The sequence below is a fragment of the Mus caroli genome, unplaced genomic scaffold (assembly GCF_978045245.1).
Source record: "Mus caroli unplaced genomic scaffold, Mus_caroli_1 scaffold_13, whole genome shotgun sequence".
Classification (NCBI taxonomy): Eukaryota; Metazoa; Chordata; class Mammalia; order Rodentia; family Muridae; genus Mus; species Mus caroli.
In genome coordinates this window covers 72,720,610-72,740,741 of record NW_028227268.1, presented here as the reverse complement: position 1 = coordinate 72,740,741, position 20,132 = coordinate 72,720,610, and the positions used below count along the sequence as shown (strand labels likewise).

Below are 20,132 nucleotides of genomic sequence, written 5' to 3'. Positions count from 1 at the left end.
CCCAACCTCGCGTCCACCCCTCGTTCCTGAGTGGCTACAACGAACGTCAGATCCCGCCCCTTTGCGCAAGATCTGAGAATTTATTGGTAGATATGGCCATCGCTCGAAGCTCCTTCCCATACGCCCCCTAGGGCTATTCTTCGTGGAGCGTTGTGATTGGTCAAGAGCGAGGCAGGAAGTGGTTGCTGATTGGGTATGAAGGAAGAAGGCGGGCCGTCACCAAACGGGCGGGCGCGCGCCGCGGAGGGCGGACGGATCTGGCATGCGTTCTCGCGTGGGTCGCCCTAGTCCCTCAGGGCCGGTGTGTTGGTGGACATCCAGAAGACGACTTTCCGACCCATTGAGTTAGGAACCCTGTCCCAACCCCGCCTGGGACCTATGGCCTTCATCACAAATGGTGAGAGGTCGGGCGGTGTGCTTGCTCAGTGAGTGAAATCCCTCTGGGTAGCAGACACCGCCTTTTCCTGCGGAGTCATCGCCCTGAGCCCAGGAGCCTGAGACCTCTTTACCTAACAAAACACTACCTAGATTCACAATCATGTAACATGAAGTCACCTTTCCATGTGCCCGTGCTGTTTCCTGATTTTAGTCGTTAAAATCAGACATACTTTAGCGACAGAGGTGAGGAAAAGGGTGATGCCATGTGCAAATTTAAAATAGCCATTTCCTAACCCACTCGTTTTTCAATATGCTGATAACGCTGTAAGATTGAAGTGGCTAAGGATTTGGCTAGATCCTTGAGAATCCTGATCGCCTCGGGTTGTATTTGGTGACCCAAAGCTTTGAATAATGTGGAAAGAAACAGCAGGTTTTTCTACATGTGAAAGGAGCTTTGTTCCTGCCACCCCAAGAGAAAGGCAGTAAGGATTTGATGTTTGGGTCAATTTAGTAACCGCCAATTCTCACTCCCTAATTTTAAAAAAGAGAATTTGCTTTCCTTATTTGCCTTATAAAGAGCATGTTCAAAATGAAAATTTGAAGCCAGCTTGGCACAGGCAGTACACATAATTTAAAAAAAAAAAATCTAAATTTATTTAGGTTGAGTTCTGGCTTGTGTTACCCAAGATGGCCTTAAATTTAAGAAAGCCAAAAAATCGACTTCTGCAGAGAGATGTTAAAATATGTCAGTCCTAAAGGAGTAGAGGAATTGGGGCAGAACTTTTCTGTCTAAACTGACAAAGACTTGGACTGGACCTCATAGATACGCAAATTTTCTGTAGGTGGAGTTGGAAGGAAGTTCTTGAGATGAGAAAATTGTACAGAAGAGCAGGAAAGTGACTCTCGGGTATTTGGGGGATCCATATACTAAAAATGTTTTGGGAGCAATGGAGATGGCTCAGCAGGTAAGGACACTTGCCACCAAACCTGATGGCCTGAATTTAATTCCCATAACTCAACGTGGTGAAAGAAGAGATTGAATTGTACTCTGACCTCTCTACAAATTCACATACATACATTAATAAGTGTGAAATTTTAATAAAAATGAGGACATGATGGCTCCAAACTAAACAGTCCACAAAGAGACATGGAACGTCAGTCTTCTGATCTGTTCATGGTGTGTCATTATAGAATATTACAAGCTTCTTTTATGATTCAGTTTATCCAAATAGCTAAACCTTAACAATGTTAGCAAATACAGAGAGACTAGACATATACCTTCAAGTCAGTCAGTGTTAACCTGAGTAGACCTTCAGGAATTGATGAACCTTATTTATCAGAGATACCTTATTCATCCACACAAGTTATTACTTATCTAAAATTTTCTAGAAGCTTGGTGTTGAACAGTCAGCAAAAATATAAGTGGTTAGACATCAATCTCTAAGCCTTAATTCTCTCTCAATGTCATCATCCCCAATCTCTCTTACTTGATTTGATCCTACTACAAGCAACAGTACTCATGTTTACACCCAATTTTTTTCCCCACTGGCGACATTACTATTGGTTATTTCTTTGTACACACTAATCAGGCCCTGTCAAATTAATTGGTAGAAAATACAACTTCATTAAACACTTTGCACTGATTATGTAGATTCCTTTTAATTGTCTGTTCATGGAACTTGTCCAATTTTTCTATTCTAGGCTTTTCTTACTAGCTTGTAAGAAATCTACAGCTTAATGGTCTTGTGAGTGAGCTAGTTTGGATGGTTTGTAAGAAATCTCCACTCTCTGAGATGCTTCTTAAACTACTACTTAGAACCCCCACCCATCTCCAGCTTCATTATAAGTTTTAAGTTAGGAGCTATCTCTTTTCTCTTTTTGTTTTTTTTTTTGTTTTGTTTTTTTTTGTTTTTGTTTTTGTTTTTGTTTTTTTTGGTTTTTCGAGACAGGGTTTCTCTGTGTAGCCCTGGCTGTCCTGGCACTCACTCTGTAGACCAGGCTGGCCTCGAACTCAGAAATCCGCCTGCCTCTGCCTCCCGAGTGCTGGGATTAAAGGCGTGCGCCACCACGCCCGTCTCGCTCTCTTTTTGTTTTTTAAAGATATATTTTATTCCAGCACTCAGGAGGCAGAGGCAGGCAGATTTCTGAGTTCGAGCCAGCCTGGTCTACAAAATGAGTTCCAGGACAGCCGGGACTACACAGAGAAACCCTGTCTCAAAAAACCAAAAAAAAAAAAAAAGATATATTTTATTTATTATATGTAAGTACACTGTAGCTGTCTTCAGACACCAGAAGAGGGAATCAGGTCACATTATAGAAGGTTGTGAGCCACCATGTGGTTGCTGGGATTTGAACTCAGGACCTCTGGAAGAGCAGTCAGTGCTCTTAACCATTGATCCATCTCTCCAGCCCCTCTTTTCTCTTAATTGCACTTGTTCCTTCTTTTCTCGTTATAATTTGTGTGGGTTTGGGGGCTCCATGAGTGTGCTGTACTTGCATATGTCTGTGTATATGGAAGCAAGATTAGTAGGTCCTATTCTCCACCTAAACCCATTGAGGCACTGTAGACAGGATCTCTTCCTTGAACCTGGAACTAGGCCGGCAGCCAGCATGCCCCATTGCACTTCCTGTCTTTGCCTGCGACAGCATGGGGATCATAGGCATGTGCACCAAGCTCTTGTTTTGGTAGAAATTTTTCTTTTACTTATCCTTCAGTAATTTCATACATGTCTATTTGTCTGTCTGTCTGTCTTCTTTTTTACTTTTTGAGACAGGGTTTCTCTGTGTAGCTCTACTTGTCCTGGAACTTGCTCTGTAGACCAGGCAGGCCTCCAACTCAGAGATCTGCTTGTCTCTGCCACCCAAGTGCTGGAACTAAAGTTGTGAACCGCCACCACCCTATTCTTTTTTTTTTTTTTTAACCAAATAATGTTCTTGGGATTGGAGAAATAGCTCAGTGGGTAAGAGCACTGGCTGCTTTGTTGTTGTTGTTGTTTGTTTGTTTGTCTCTTTTAAAAGGAATCCTAAAAACAAAACAAACAAAAAACAAGCAGGGTGTGGTGGCGCACACCTTTATCCCAGCACTTGGGAGGCAGAGGTAGGCGGATTTCTGAGTTCGAGGCCAGCCTAGTCTACAAAGTGAGTTCCAGGACAGCCAGGAAAAACCAAAAAAAAAAAAAAAAAGGAATCCTGCTTCAATCCCCAACACCCATATGGCAGCTCACAACTGTTTGTAACTACGGTACTAGGGGATCTGACACCCAATTCTGACCTTCGTGAGCACCAGGCACATACATGGTTCACAGACAAATGTGTAGACAAAATAACCATACACACAAAATAAAAATAAAATTTAGAATAATTCTTTAAAACTATTCATGTGTATGCACACATGTCGTGTATGTATGAGAAAGAAGACAACTCCCAAGAGTCAAGTCTCTCTTTGCACCGTGTTTCCTAAGGATTAGACTGAGGTTGCCCTCAGGCCTAGTGGCCCTCTTAGTTGGGTTACTATTGCTGTGATAAAACACCGGGACTGACTTGGGGAGGAAAGGGTTTATTTTTCCATATCACTGTTCAACTCAAGGGAAGTCAGGATAGGAACTTAAGGCAGGAGCTGATGCAGAGGTCGTGGGGGCGGGGGGGGGGGGTGCTACTTACTGGCTTCTAAGTTTCTTATAGAACCCAGGACCACCAGCCCAAGAATGGCTTCATCTACAATGGACTGGGACATCACCCATTAATCATTAAGAGAGTCCTGAAGTAGTAGTGGTTCTCAGCCTTCCTAATGGCACAACCCCTCAATACAGTTACTTATGTTGTGGTGATCTCCAACCATAAAATTATTTTCATTGCTAATTCATAACGGCAATTTTGCTACAGTTATAAACTGTAAATATCTGCCCTTCCCAATGGTCTTAGATAAGAAGGTTTTTCAACTCCCAAAGGGGTAGCAGCCTACAGATTGAAAACTGCAGTCTTGCCTGGAGCCTGATCTTATGGAGGCATTTTCTTAATTGAGGGTCCCTTCTCTCAAATTTCTTTAGCTTGTATTAAGTTGACATGAAACTAGTCAGCACAGTGACAAATACCTTTAACTGCTGAGCCATCTAAATTGGCTCTCTTGTTTTTATTTTTTGAGAGTTCACTATAAAGGTCAAGCTGGCCTTGAATTTGAAATCTTCCTGACTCAGCCCCCTTAGGACACACACACACACATATGTATAGCTATATCAAAGATACATGAAGAAGAAAAGAAATACCAACTCACCTTATGCCATTCCAACCTGGAACTTGCAATGGAAGCTGTCCTTCCCCTTGGAGCCACCTGACTTCTGCTTGCTCTTCCTTCCCTCACTAAGAACTTCTGCTTCCAGTTGTTTGTTGAAGAAGGATCTCCCAATATAGTGCTGGCTAACCTGAAACATGATGTGTGTAGATGTGACTGGCCTTGAACTTGCCTCCTAATTCTGGGATTACAGAACTGATCTTGAGCACAGTTGCTCCTACAGCCCCTTCCTCTCCTTCCCCCTACATCCACACCCACACTTGTGCCTACTAAATAAGCAATCTGCCACTTAGCTACAACCTTGCCACAAACACATGCATACACACAAATTTTTAAAACTTTATGTTAGGGTAGGGTACATTTGCAGCTGCCACTGCATGGGTGTAAAGGCCAACGAACAACTTGCAAGAGAATCAGCTCTCCTTTTGATTTGTTGTTGTTGTTGTTGTTGTTTGAGACAGACTCTGTGACTGACCTGGAACTCTCTGTAGACCAGGCTGTCCTCACCTTCAAGAAATCTATTCTCTCCTACAATGTGGGTATAAGGATCAAACTTAGGTCATCAGATTTGGCATCTGGCACCTTTTTGGGACTGAGTTACCTCTTTGGCCCTTATCTATTTAATTATCTACTTACTTACTTAGAGACAGGGTCTCAGGTATACCGGGCTGACCGTGGAATCAGTCTGTAGCTGATGATGATCTTGAACATCTACACTTCCTCCCTTCTCGTCCTAAGTGCAGTGCTGGGGATGGAGCCCTAGGCCAACTGTGTTTTAAGTAAGCATCATATCAACTGAGGAATTCTTGGCCCATAATTTTAAGAATTGTTTCATATACGTGGACAGGGGGTGCACCTGCAGGTGTGTGGATGTCAGAAGGCAACTTTGAGAAGTCTGTTCTCTCCTTGCACCATTTATGTGAGTCCCAGTGATTTGAACTCAGTTCACTCTGCCTGTGCAAGCATCTTCACCCATTGCCCCATCTGCCAATTCCTTGATCTGCATGTAGTTTAAAGTTTGTTCCACATTTCCATGATTTTGAAAATGTACAGCACATGCCATGTGATCACCATCATTATCATGACAGAGAACATTCCCACTACCCAAATGCTCCTAATGTGGGATTTGTTTTGTTTTGTTTTTACGAGATAGGGTTTCTCTGTGTAGCCCTGGCTGTCCTGGAACTCACTCTGTAGACCAGGCTGGCCTCGAACTCAGAGATCTGCCTGCCTCTGCCTCCCAAGTGCTGGGATTAAAGGCCTGCGCCACGACGCCCAGCCTAATGTGGGTTTTGACTACCAAAGTAACATCTCTTTTTACAAACATCACTTCTGTCAGTTCAGTTCTGTCCTACACAACCCGATTACAAAACAGACTATATGCTTAGTCCCACAAGACTATATACTCCCTTCAATGATAGCGGCAAACAGGAGGCCAGGATAGCCCAGCCAATTTCTGAACTAATTACATATTTGAGGATTCTGATAAGCTCCTCTCAGGGTCCATAGTTTGCTAAATGGAATAAGCCTAGAGCTCCGAGCGGTGCCTTATGTATATACACTCCTTTACTCTAAAGAATGCCCCCCAGGAACAGCCAAAGGAAGCGATGCACAGACAAGATGGGCTTGAAGCTGCCATGCCCTCTGTGTGCGCCATACTCTCCTTGTACCTCAGTTGTTGACTAAGAAAATTCTCCTAATTCTATATGCTAGGGTTTTGTATGTTGGGGGTTTTTGTTTGAGGGGCTCTAGGAGGGACAAGGGCTAAGGGATCATTATACAGGAATCACTGACTAAATCACTAGCTACAGGTGACTGAACTCAGTCTCCAGGACATCTCTTCTCCCTTGGAGTGACAGTGGAAAGCTCCAAGGCAGTGCACACCTGGGTGTCTCATTTGTCACCAGCCTTCATGTTGAAGCTGTCTAGAGTCCACCAGTAGACATCTCACCCAAACAAATTCTAGAGTGCTGAAGTACAAAAGATATGACTCAGAACACAAAAGCACATTTCTCACCTCAAAGGGAATAAGTTTATTCTGGAGTCAAACATGAGTAACCATACCCAGGGAAACAGATTTAGGTTACCCCAACCTACCTGTTTACTTAAGGTTTTATAGTAACAGAACAACAGCAAAACCCATAAATCAGGATTCTTGAAATGCATGGGTAGAAACCTCAGGTAGGCAGCTATAGCAGCTTGGGGGAAGTCTCCATTCTAGGCCTCAGATGCCATATAATAACATTGTTATGGAAGATGGGGTCTTGCTAGTACATTCTAAAATGATTTACTCGATATGTTTAAGGACATCAGATTACACAGAGAGGTAGGCAATAAATGACTCATTTAAAGAGCTAAATATATCCCAAGAGAATCTGGCTCCCCACTTGGGAAACACCTTGGCTCTACACAATCACAGTTATTTTAACCAGTCAATTTGCTTTGTAGAATGTTTAATGCTAAGTGTGGCTTTGGGTGGGGGAAAGGGTTCGATTCCTTTCTATCACCCAGGAAGTCAAAGGCTTTAGGACTCTGTGGTAGGAACCAAACAGTTTTTGACTATACTTCATCCTATCCAAGTCTCTTCCTAACACTAGGATCAGGAAAGCTGACCTGCGTCTAAAGGTAAAATCTGTCTTTTGTAGAACTTCATAAACATGCAATCATCAGTAGCCTTTCCTTACCCATGCTAAGATTTCAGCTCCCTCAATTAACCTCACTCCCAAATTAGTAAATGGAAAATTCCAGAAATAAATATAACCAATTTTTAAATAACTTGTATTACAGTATAGTCACAATTATCCTACTATTAGAAGAGAATGAGGAAAACAGCCATGAAATAGAAGAAGCCCAAGGCCTCACATAGTACAGAGCACAGAATGGCAGAGGAAAGGAGCTGCTGCTTGAGCCATGGTTCCTCACCCAGCCCAGAATGAAGCTGCCAAACACTGCTCCAGTGCCAGTCCCTGATCCAGCTGCACCAACTGTCAATATCCCAGGAGACAGCGCTGGTCAGGAATTCGGCCTAGCCACCTGGAGAAGCAGTTGCCTTCTCAGAAGGCATGCAGACACAGGCCTGATTAGAAGTGTGCCACATAATGCTCAGAACTGGAGAAAGGAGCAGAGTCCTGATGGGCTCCATTTTCTGTCTTTCCTTATTTCTTTCTCTTTCTTTCTTTCTTTCTTCTTTCTTTCTTCACTTTTTAAATTTTTTTAAGACAGGGACTCAAGCCAGGCATGGTGGTGATATGTAGCCCCTTCCAGACTGGAGATTTTTATGTAGACCAGGCTGGCCTCAAGCTCAAAGATATCCACTTGTTTCTACCTCACAAGTGCTGAGATTAAAGGTGGGCACCACCACTAAAATATACATTCTTTTTAAAATGTTCACGTTTTGTGCATGGAGGATTATACAATTGCCACCACGTGAATGTGCAGATCAGGGGACAACTTACAGTTCTTTCCTTCCACCTTGTGGGTTCCAGGGATTGAACTCAAGTGGTCAGGCTAGGTCAAGTGCCTTTACTCACTAAGCCAACTTGCTGACCAAAAAAAAAAAATGTGAAATCTACCTACCTACCTACCTACTTACCTAACTGCATACTTGTATGGGTACCACATGCATGCCTGATGCACATTGAGGCCAAATGAGGGCATCTGATACCCTTGGAATGGTTGTGAGTCACCATGTGGGTGCTGTGAACTAAACCCATGTCCTCTGCAAGTGTTCTTAACTGCTGAGCCACCTCTTCAGCCCTAAAACTCTGTGTTCTAGCAGAATAGGCTACTACGTGCTTATGATCCCAACAGTTGGGAGGTAGAGTCTCAAGGGTCATTTCAGTTCAAGAGTTTGAGACCAGCCTGCAAAATATAGGAAGAACCTATCTCAAACAATATTAAAATAAATGAGAAAATGTAAACCAGGTGTTGTGACACAGGCTTAGAATCCCAGTCCTCAGGAGACAGAGGGAAACTACTGTTGCAGGACATTTAATCACAATCATCACAATATAAACCCACGTGTGAGCGTCCGGCTCGCCAGCAAGAAAGACGCCACAACAGGATCCTTCTGCACACATTTATTGGGAGAGCTTGATTGCAGAGGCGAAAAGACCCCGAGCCCAGAACTGGCGCTGCTTATATAGGCCTTATATAGGCCCTGTGTTATTTACTGAAAAACCCTGTTTCTAGTCCTGGTGTGGCTCAGCCCTTAGCACACACCTTTAATCCCAAACAATGAAGGTAAAGTTAGTTTGTGGAAGGAAGCACATGTGTTTGAAAGTGATGTCTAATTGAGACTGAATTAAGTTGTGTTTTATTCAGAATGTCAACAATCTGGGGTTACCAGTTAATGCCCCGGAGAAACAGGCTACCACAGTAGCCAGCTGATTTTATAGTGGGGCAAAAGGAGAGGTGTCAAGAGAGGCAGTCAGGCGTTGCCCTGATGAGTGGTCGACTGCTTCTCCAAGACTGTCTCTCCCATCACCCCTTGTACTTCTCAGTACTGTCTCTGCACCACTGGACTTCTTGGAGCAGTCTGCTTAGGATCTGCCAATATTGACGCCACTCCTCCAGGTACCTTTTAGCTAGCAATCAATTCAGAATAAATAAGCCTTACCAGCCTTATGCTGAACTATTAATACACAGAGAGAGAGAGAGGTAGAGGTAAAATCCTCTTCACAATGTAGAAATGCTCATGTAGAATGGGACCCCCTATCATCATACTTACCCCATTTTTATCTTGTTTTACTTTAGGGATGGTATCTTATTATATGTCAGCCCAGGCTGACTCTGAACTCCTGATATCAAGTGATCTTTAACCCACCCATAGTCAACTCTAGCTGGGACAAACTTTACTGAGATATAATTTACAGGCTATAAATGTTACCCATTTTAAAAGTGATTACTTTCACTGATTTATACAGTACAAGTACCACCAACAAATTCCTTAGTGCTTATTGACAATCAACATCCAGCCAACTGAAATGTGTGTCTCTTTATATCATATCTTATAATAGACCATGGATTTGGAGCTGGCATTCACAAACGGATATCACCATGCACAGATTGGTTGCAAAAGGCCCTTAGCCAGTAAACTAAGGTACAGATTAACAAGTCAGAACTGTAACCAGGAGCTAAAGAAACAGCTCAGTGGTTAAGAGCATCACTGGCTGCTGTTGTAGAGAAGCTGTTACCAGCACCCACATGGTAGCTCACAACTGTTGCTCCAAAGGTCTGATAACCTCTTCTGGCTTCTTTGGGTACAAGACACACAGATGGCATATATGTATGTGTATATATATATATATATATATATATATATATACACACACACACAGACCAACACTCATACAAATTTAAAAAGAAAACTATAACCGGGCTGGAGAGATGGCTCAGCGGTTAAGAGCACTGACTGCTCTTCCAGAGGTCCTGCGTTCAAATCCCAGCAACCACATGTTGGCTCACAACCATCTGTAATGAAATCTGATGCCCTCTTCTGGGGTGTCTGAAGAATGCTACATTGTACTTCCATAAATAAATACATTTTAAAAAAAAAAAGAAAACTATAACCAATTGTTGATTGAGCTATAACCAATGAAGTTGCTTTTATAGTATTTCACGTGAGTTTCTGTGTTTGTTGTCTGATCAAATCATTGATTTCTCTGGTTCTGGAAGCTGCTTGACTTTCATGTTTTCTTTGGCTCTACTAATTTAACCACAGAATTCCCCTTTTAGCTTTGGAATATCATGTGGGAACTTGCAATATCTGATTTTTTTGGGTTTTTTTAGCTTGTTCCAGATGAAGCATGTATCGGTACTTTATCCCTTTTTATGGCTTAATAATGTTCTATCATAAGGATATACCACATCTTATCTACTGATCGTTTGAAGGACAGCTGAATGGCTTCCAGTTACTAGCTGTAACGAGTAAAGTTGCTATGAATATTTGTACACAAGTATTTTTTGTGGGCATATTTCCAATTCTCTTGTGCAGCAGATAGTAGAATTACTGACTTGTGAGTTTATGTTTAGCTTTATAAAGAAACTACCAAACTGTCCTCCACTGTGACTGTGCCATCTCATAGTCCCCTGTGGAAGGTTCCAGTCTTTCTATGCCATTGCAAATTTACTATTGTCGGTTTTGTTTTGTTTTTTAAAGCCATTTAGTGGATGAGAGACTCTCTCGTTGTGGGTACTTCTAGGTCAGATGAGTCTCCTCTGGCAATAGAAGTGTTATTTTGTATATTTTTGCCTAGTCTTTCCTGGTACACTAACCCTGCCGAGCAGGGTGGAGCAAAGTTAACAACCCTAGGCAACAATGTCACTATTTTGACCCTTGTGATCCCAAGCTTTGCCTGGATAAAACTTCCATAATCACTCTGTGCTTCAAGCTTCAACTTCTAGAGCTCTAACTCACTCTCTCTCTCTCTCTCTCTCTCTCTCTCTCTCTCTCTCTCCTTTCTCTCTCTCCTCTCTCCCTCCCTCCCCCTCTCCCCTTACTCTCTCCCTCTCCCCCTACTCTCTCCCTCTTTCTCTTGTTCTCTCTCTCTCTCCCCTCCCCGCTGTGTGTGTGTGAACACACACATGCCACAGGTTATGTGTAGAGATCAGAGAAAACCCTAGGCTGTTGGTCCCCCGACCTTCCACTTTGAGACAGGCTCTTTGTTCTACTGGTCTGATAACCCTCAAGTTTCTGGGGATTCTCTGCCTCCCACTTTCCTGTCAGTATGTTAGGGTCACAGCCACTTGCACTATATATCCAGCCTTTTGTGGGTCCTGGGGATTCTCACACTTTTTTATGTGGGTTCCACACTTGACTGTCATGTGTTTTTATCCAGTGAGTGATCTTTATACCCCCTTGTCTTACTTTTTGAGACAGGGTCTCACCACACAGCTAAAACTGCTGGGACTTACTATGTAGCCTAAATGGGTCTTCAACACACAATCTTCCTAACCCCTGAGTGGCTTTAAGTTCTCTCCAGTTTTATAGTTTTCTAAGATAGGATTTGTTAATCTACCAAACCACTGCCCTCCCTCAACGGTTAGCGGAACAGTTTCCCTCTCCATCCACATTATCTATGTGCCCTATCTTACTTCCCTGCTTGCTTACCTTGGTCTCTGCTCTATGTGTAAGTTGTTTTCCCGGCCTGCATGTCAGCAACACCCCAACAGTCTCTCAGATCCCAGTGCCAATCAACACTAATCCCAGTATGCAGGAGGCTGAGACAATGAGAAGTCTGAGGTCATGACCTGGGGATGTAGCTCAGCTGGGAGAGTGATAGGCACAGTGCTTGCCTACCATGCAAAAGACCCTGGGTTCTATTCCCAGTACTGCATAAAGTAGGCACAATGGTACATAGCTGTAATGCCAGCCCTGGGGAGGCAGAGGCCAGATGATCCGGAGTTCAGTCATTCCTGCCTATAAAATGAGTTTGAGGCCAAATGGGCTACAGAAGTTCCAGTCTTACAAAACAAAAGTTTAGATAGGTTGTGAGGAAAGGAGAGCCCAGTGGTGTGTCCATTTTTTCTACCTTCTATCTCTGAGTCCCTTGCAGAGGTTCCAGCAGCACCATATTGGGCTGGAGTATCCAGAGGTTCACCACCATGGTCCATCACAGCCACTATGGGGAGGACATGGGGGAAATGTCCAGTCTCAGTGGAAAATAGGCAGTTCCTGGCCATGAGGACCATACATTTTGGATCTGGATTTATTGTACCTTTCTGTATGGGAAGGCACCAGCTACTTAAGAAATAAGGATGTTTTAGCAGGGCAGTGGTGGCACACACCTTTAATCCCAGCACTCAGGAGGCAGAAGCAGAAGCTGATGGACCTCTAAGTTTTAGGTGAACCTGGTCTACAGAATGAGTTCCATTATTAAGTGTGCACTCTAAAAAACAGGATTTAACTCTTGAATTTTTATACTAGATAAGATTATAAATGAACCAATGTCATGAAAAAGAAGTATGAAGCCATCTGGGCTTCACAATGAGATCTTGACAGTAAATAAATAGACAAATAAACCAGTACCCAAACTGTATTGCCTAATACTGAGCCAGACTTTCAGGGTTAGGGCTCACCCGTCTGAGGATTGAAGTAATTGAAGTACTTATAAACCAGTGAAAACATTAATCCAGAGATGCTAGCTCATACCTGTAATCCCAACACTTGGAGGATACAGGAATATCTAGGGTTCAAGGCCTATGTTATACAGGACCCTATCTCAAAAAACAAAAAAAGGTGGGTGGGGTAGAGAGATGGCTCAGCAGTTCACAGCTGTTCTTACAGAGGGACTAAGTCAGGTTCCCAGCACCCACCTGGGGTATACACATCTGCCTGTAACTCCAGCCACAGAGAATCTGATGCCCTCTTCTGGCATATACGCAAAGACATACACATAAAAATATGTCTTCAAGAAAACAAACAAACAAGAAAACCAGGGCCATCTAGGGCCCAGGAAGTAAATACACTTTCTAGCAAGCCAGATGGCAGTCCCTGGAACCCATGTAGTGAAAGGAGAGAAGTTACTCCTGAGAGCTCTCCTCTGACCTCCACATGCACACTATACAATAACATGTCCCTACCATGAATAAATAAATATAAAAAACATCCCATTGGTAAGTCGCACCAACAATAAACCACACGGTATTCAATAGAAGGGGAGAAAGTGGACTTCATGCTTCTAGGAACGTGCTGAGGGTCAAGGGCAGATATCACTTAGGGAAAAAGTAAGACATTTGGAGCAGGCAGCTGGGGATAAAACTTAGTGGTACTGCATGAGTCTCAAATGTGCAAGTCTTTGGGTTCAATACCCACCATAATAGGATTTTTTTTTTCTTGAGACAGAGTCTCACCATGTAGTTCTAGTTGGCCTAAAACTTGCTGTGTAGACAAAGCTGGTCTCAAACTCAGAGATCAACTTGCCTCTGTGTCCCAAGTGCTGGGTATGTGTCACCAAACTTGGCTTCAAAGTAATTTTTAAATAAATTCAGATCAAGAGCTGGAGAGATGGCTATTCTTTCAAAAGAGCTGGATTCAATGATAAGAATCCACATAGCAACTCACAACTGTAACTCCGGTCCCAGGGGATCTCCTGACCTTTTCTGGCCTCAGAGTGGACCAAGCACTCAAGTAGCACACAGACCTATATGCAAGCAAAATGCCCATGTACATAAAGTAAAATTATTTTAAAATTTCAAATCAAGCACAAATCACTAAAGGATATAAAATTTGGGGAAAGCTTGACAAAGAATGGGGTATTGATTATTTGTTTGTTTTAGTTTTATTGTTTTTTGTTTTGTCTTACATAGGAATTCTGTGGTGTAGAACTCACGGAGGTCTGCCTGCCTCTGCTTCCCAAGTGCTGGGATTAGAGGCGTGCACCACCACTGCCTGACATGAACAGGGCATTTTAGTAGCAGCAGTCTTTTTTTTTTTTTTTTTTTTTTTTTTGGTTTTTTGAGACAGGGTTTCTCTGTATAGCCTTGTCTGTCCTGGAACTCACTTTGTAGACCAAGCTGGCCTCGAACTCAGAAATCTGCCTGCCTCTGCCTCCACCCGGCAGTAGCAGCAGTCTTGAGTGGACACTCCTGGTAAGCCAGCAGAATTGAAGCACAAATAGTACATGTCAATCTCCATGTAGAGTTGGTAGATATCTTGGGATCATTTAAGAGAATACACGCTGTAGGCTGGGGATACAGCTCAGTTGATAAAGTGGTTGCCTGGCATGCATGAGGCCCTGAGACCAGCATTTTATAAACTGGCCATAGTGGCACATGCCCATTATTCCAGCACTCAGGGAGTACACGTAGGAGAATCAAAAGTTCAAGGTTGGGCTGGAGAGATGGCTCAGTGGTTAAGAGCAGCCACTGCTCTTCCAGAGGTCCTCAGTTCAGTTCCCAGCAACCACATGGTGGCTCACGACCATCTTTAATGGGATCCGATGCCCTCTTCTGGTGTGTCTGAAGACAGCTACAGTGTACTCATATACATAAAATAATTCTTTTTAAAAAATGACTATAATGTATATGAACACTTAGAAACAAGGCAAATAGGCTGAAATGATGACAGAAATTAGTTAATGGGCACAGAAATATTCTTCACATAACTTTAAAGCTAGCAAGGCCGTACAAGACTGGATAACACCAGCACTGGGCGGGGTAGGAGGTGCTACTGAAGTAACGGGATAGGGCTTCAAAGAACCTGTCCTCCAAAGCGGGGAGGGGACAGGCTTTTTTCATTTAGGACAACTGCCCTGAGTCTATTTTGGAAGCTCAAAGCTCAGAACAGAATTCTGTTATGTGCAGAATACCTCAGGTGTTCATCAAAGTGATAGCAAGCTTCCAGGTAAAAAGGGATTGGTCCAGACAAAGCAAGCACACATGGGCTAGAGATTAACCCCACATAGGCTTAGCTGAGTGAGTGCACATAAGCATAAACCTACTTTTAAAGTATTCATTTAAGTAGACAATGTAGCTCAGTTACAAAAAACAAATAAATAGTATTCATTTATATCTATTCTATAAATATAAATCATAAGACATTTATTTTAATTTTTTAAAATTTTTTTTCTGGTTTTTTTGAGACAGGGTTTCTCTGTAGCCCTGGATGTCCTGGAACTCACTCTGTAGACTAGACTGGCCTCAAACTCAGAAATCTGCCTGCCTCTGCATCTCAAGTGCTGGGGTTAAAGGTGTGTGCCACCACGCCCGGCCATCACAAGACATTTCTGCAGTGCTGAACACAGGGCCTTATGCATCCTAAGACAACACTCTATCACTGTATAAATCCTCAGCTCTCATCAAAGGTTTTTCTTTTTACATGTGTTAGAGACAGGGTCTCACTATATAACCAGGTAGAGCTGGAACCAAGATATCTGTTTGCCTCTATTTTTTCAGTGCTGGGAATAAAAGCTTATGTCTTCATGCCTAGCACAAAGGTTTAGTTAGTTAGTTAGTTTTAGTTTTAGTTTTTTTGAGGCATGTTTCTCTGTTGTAGCTCTAGCTGTCTTGGAATTCTTTTGTAGGCCAGGCTGACCTAGAGTTCACAGAGATCCACTAGTCTCTGCCTTCTGAGTGCTGGGACTAAAGGTGTACACCAGCCACCACGTTTAGCTAGCACAAAAGATTTTGAAACAGCCGGGCAGTGGTGGCAAATGCCTTTAATCCCAGCACTTGGGAGGCAGAGGCAGGCGGATTTCTGAGTTCGAGGCCAGCCTGATCTACCGAGTGAGTTCCAGGACAGCCAGGGCTATGCTATACAGAGAAACCCTGTCTCAAAAAACAAAAAAACAACAAAAAAATATTTTGAAACTTAAATATAAAACAAAGATAAAAATCAAATTAACACTTAAAGAAGCCAACAATGAGAAACTGGTCAAAGTTGGAGAGAGAGCTCCATGGTTAGAGCACTGGCTGCTTTTCCAGAGGACCCAGGTTTGATTCCCAGCACCCACATGGTGCCTCACAACCATCTGCAACTCAAATGCCAGGACAGCCAATGCCCTCTCTATGAGCACCAGACATACATGTATGTGATGCAGACAAACAAGTAGGCAAAAAAAAATCCATACTCATAAAAAAAATCAAATCATTTTAAATTATGTTTTGTTGTTTTTGAGAAAGGGTCTCACTGTGTGGAGCCCTGGATAGCCTGGAACTCTGTAGACTGGAGCAAGCAGAAACTCACAGAGATTCTCCTGCTTCTGCCTCCTAAATGCTGAGATAGCAGGTCTAGCACAGTGCCCTGCCCAGGTTTTAAAAATTAGAAGAGAAACATTGTTCTGCTGAAAACAACAAAGGGCTGTGTTCTCTGGGCTGGTGCCTCGGGCAGGGGCAGGCACGTGTGTGAGCAGGAGACTTATTTTTAGTTCACTGAATTCCTTCCATGACTGAAATCTTCCCTGAAACATCTCAGAGCTCTGTTTCTGCCTGCCTTCCTGCTACTGGGATTACTGGCTTATAAATCCTTTCACTTTTAGTCTTGGCTGGCCTGCACCTCACTTGGCACACCAGGCTGGTCTCCAACTCAGAGAGATCTGACTGCTTCTGTCTCCTCAAGTGCTAGGACTAAAGGCATGCACAACCACATTCGACAAGTGTGTGTGTGTTCCTGCATACAACACATGTTAGGTGCTTGTGGAGGCTGGAAGAGGGCATACGATCCCCTGAAACTCCACTTACAGGTGAATATGAGTCGTGCCATAGCACCTAAGTGGATGTCAGAGGACAACTTGCAAGGTCATTCTCCCTCCTACCTTGTTGAGGTAGGGTCTCTTGTCTCTGTTGCTCTATTATACGACTTTGGCTAGCAAGCCCATTAACTTCCTGATGAATTTGTCCTGCCTCCCATCTCTCTGCAGTGCTGGAATTACAGATGTGTACAACCACAGCCAGCTTTTTACCTGGGTTCTAGGGACTGAACTCGGGCTGTCAGACTTTCACAGTTCATCTAATCTATGAACCATCTTTCCCAGCCCTGGTTCACTCTTTGCAAAGCACTGAGATCAGCTCATTTTTCTCAGAGAAGGAATAGTGTCACCAACAGAATACCTCAGAAGTATTCACCAGGGTGGATGGTGTAGTCAGGGATAGAGCAGTTGCCCAGCACACCCATGGCTGCAAGTTTGAGTCCTAGAACTGCAATAAACAAATAAGCAATTATCAGAAGCCAGAACAAAATTGTTATGGGTAAAACAGGATTTCACATTTTCAGTTACAGGAGCGTTATCCTGGATTGCCAGAAGGGACCCACTGGCCAAGATGCATGCAGTACAAGGAGATCTGAAAATTTAGTTTTGGTTCCTTTTTTATTTCCCAGAGACAGACAAGGTCTGGCCTCAAACTCAAACACTATTGATCCATCCCAAGCTGGCCTGGAACTTTCTGCAATCCCCCTGCCTCAGCCTTCAGCCTGCTGAGATAACAGTCCTATAATTACATACCAAGCTTTAAATTTCGTATGAGCACCAGGTGTGGTGGTACTTTAATCCCAGCACTGGAAAGACGAGGCAGGTGGATCTCTGTGAGTTTAAGACCAATATAGTCTACATATCAAGCTCCAGGCCAGGAGAGGCTCAGAGTTAGATTGTCTCAAAAAAACAAAACAAAAATCTATTGTGTATATATTATGTACTATTACATACGTGGATGCTGTCCAGGTCAGAGGAGAGCTTTATGGAGTGTGTTCCTTTCCTCTACCTTGGTGCAGATTCCAGCGATCAAACTCACTAAGGCTGTTAGGTCTGCACAGCATCTTTACAGGCCCAGCCATCTGCAGGCCCATACATGGCTTTTTGGTTCCTCTTCTTCCCTAATGTCATTACAACAAACTCCGTGTCCTTATTCAGATCTGCTGGTACTTGGTATTCCCTCCTCACAGGGGACAGATTTAGATGATGATGTAGGGAAAGCTGTTTAAAAAAAGTTAAGACCAGACCAGGTCAGGCATGGTGGCATACACCTTCAATTGCGGCATTTAGGAGGCCCAGGCAGGCATATCTCTGTGAGTTTTTGAGGCCAGCCTTAAACTGAAAGTGAGTTACAGGATAGCCAGGGCTGTTACACCACAGAGAAACACTGTCTTGAAAAGCCAAAAAAAAAAAAAAAAAAAAAAATTTTTTTTTACAGATTAGAGAGCTGGCTCAGCAGTTAAGAGCACTGGCTAATCTTCCAGGGGACCCAGGTTCAGGCTCAGTTCCCAGTACCTACACAGCAGCTTACAACTATCTGTAACTCCAGTTCCAGGGGATCTGGCACCCTCACATAAACATACATGCAGGCAGAACACCAATGCACATAAAATAAATCTTAAAAAAAAAAAATCAGCCTGGAGAGATAGTTAAGAGCGCTGGATTGCTCTTCTGAAGGTACTGAGTTCAAATCCCAGCAACCACGTGGTGGTTCACAAAGATCCGTAATGAGATCTGACGCCTTCTTCTAGTGTGTCTGAAGTCAACTACAGTGTACTTACATATAATAATAAATAAATCTTTAGACTGGAGTGAGCAAGGCCAACTGGAGAGAGCAGAGGTCCTGAATTCAAATTCCCAGAAACCACATGATTGCTCACAACCATCAGTACAGCTACAGTGTACTCATATACACTAAATAAATAAATAAATAAATAAATTTTTTAAAAAGTCAAGATGTACTGTGGAGTATTCTTTTTGTTTATATTGTGAATGTAAATCCTTCAGTTAACATTACACATCTTCAAGAGATAGCTCAGCACATTGAAACATGAAGACCAGGTTTCAGATCTCAGCACTTACAAGCTTGTAACCTTGTAACACACTCAGCCATCTGCAGGCCTGTGTAACAAGCACTTACACACTTGTAACCCTAGCTTTGAGAGGTGCAGAGACAGGAGGATTTCGGTGTCTTGCAGCCTTCCAAACTAGCAGAGAAACACAAGCCCAAAGTTCAGGGAGAAAGTCTGCCTTAGAGGAAGAGGCAGAAATGGTAGAGGAGACCTAAGAAACTCTTCTGGCCTTCACGTGATACACAAACACATGTAGTGCATAGGTACACTCAAGCACAGATCTGAGGCTGGAGCAAGCGCTATTCTCTTCCAAAGGATCTGGGTTTGTTTCCTAGCACTCAAATGGATAGCTCACAACTGCCTATAACTCCAGCTTCAAGGAATCTTACTCCCTCTTCTGATCTACACACACATACACCATAAACTCACACTGATATAAATATACAAATTTAAAAATTTTTGGCTGGGCAGTGGTGGTGCACGCCTTTAATCCCAGCACTTGGGAGGCAGAGGCAGGCAGATTTCTGAGTTCCAGGCCAGCCTGGTCTACAGAGTGAGTTCCAGGACAGCCAGGGCTACACAGAGAAACCCTGTCTCGAAAAACCAATCAATCAATCAATCAATAAATAAATAAATGCATTTTTGTATATATTTTAATCTTTGTATATGAGTGTTTTTCCTGCATAAGTTTGTGTACCACATGTGTGCCTGGTGGCAGAGGAGACCAGAAGGTGTGGAATTTCCCTGCAACTAGAGTTACAGATGATTGTGAACTACCATGTGCTGGGAATTGAAACCTGTCCTCTGCAAGACAAGTGCCCTTAGCTGCTGAGTCATCTCTCCACCCCCCTCCTCTCTCTCTCTCTCTCTCTCTCTCTCTCTCTCTCTCTCTCTCTCACACACACACACACACACACACACACAGAGACGTACACACACTTGAGCATAAACCTCCAGGACTGGACCGATGGCTTAGTGGTTAAGAGCACTGACTACTCTTCCAGAGGTCCTGAGTTCAATTCCCAGCAACCACATGGTGGCTCACAACCACCTGTAATGGGATCTGATGCACCCTTCTGATGTGTCTAAAGTCAGCTACAGCGTACTCATATACATAACATAAACAAATCTTAAAAAAAAAAAAGAATAAACTTCCTCAGAATCAAAGTGTGTTTACGAAAGGAATTAGCTGGCCAACGGGAGCTG

At 43.2% G+C, this 20,132-nt stretch overlaps 1 pseudogene; it reads left to right on the top strand.

The window, feature by feature from the left end:
- The first annotated feature begins 9,687 nt into the window (after nt 1–9,687).
- Nucleotides 9,688–12,422, top strand: LOC110304472 (cytochrome c oxidase subunit 7C, mitochondrial pseudogene; annotated as a pseudogene).
- Nucleotides 12,423–20,132: the final 7,710 nt, after the last annotated feature.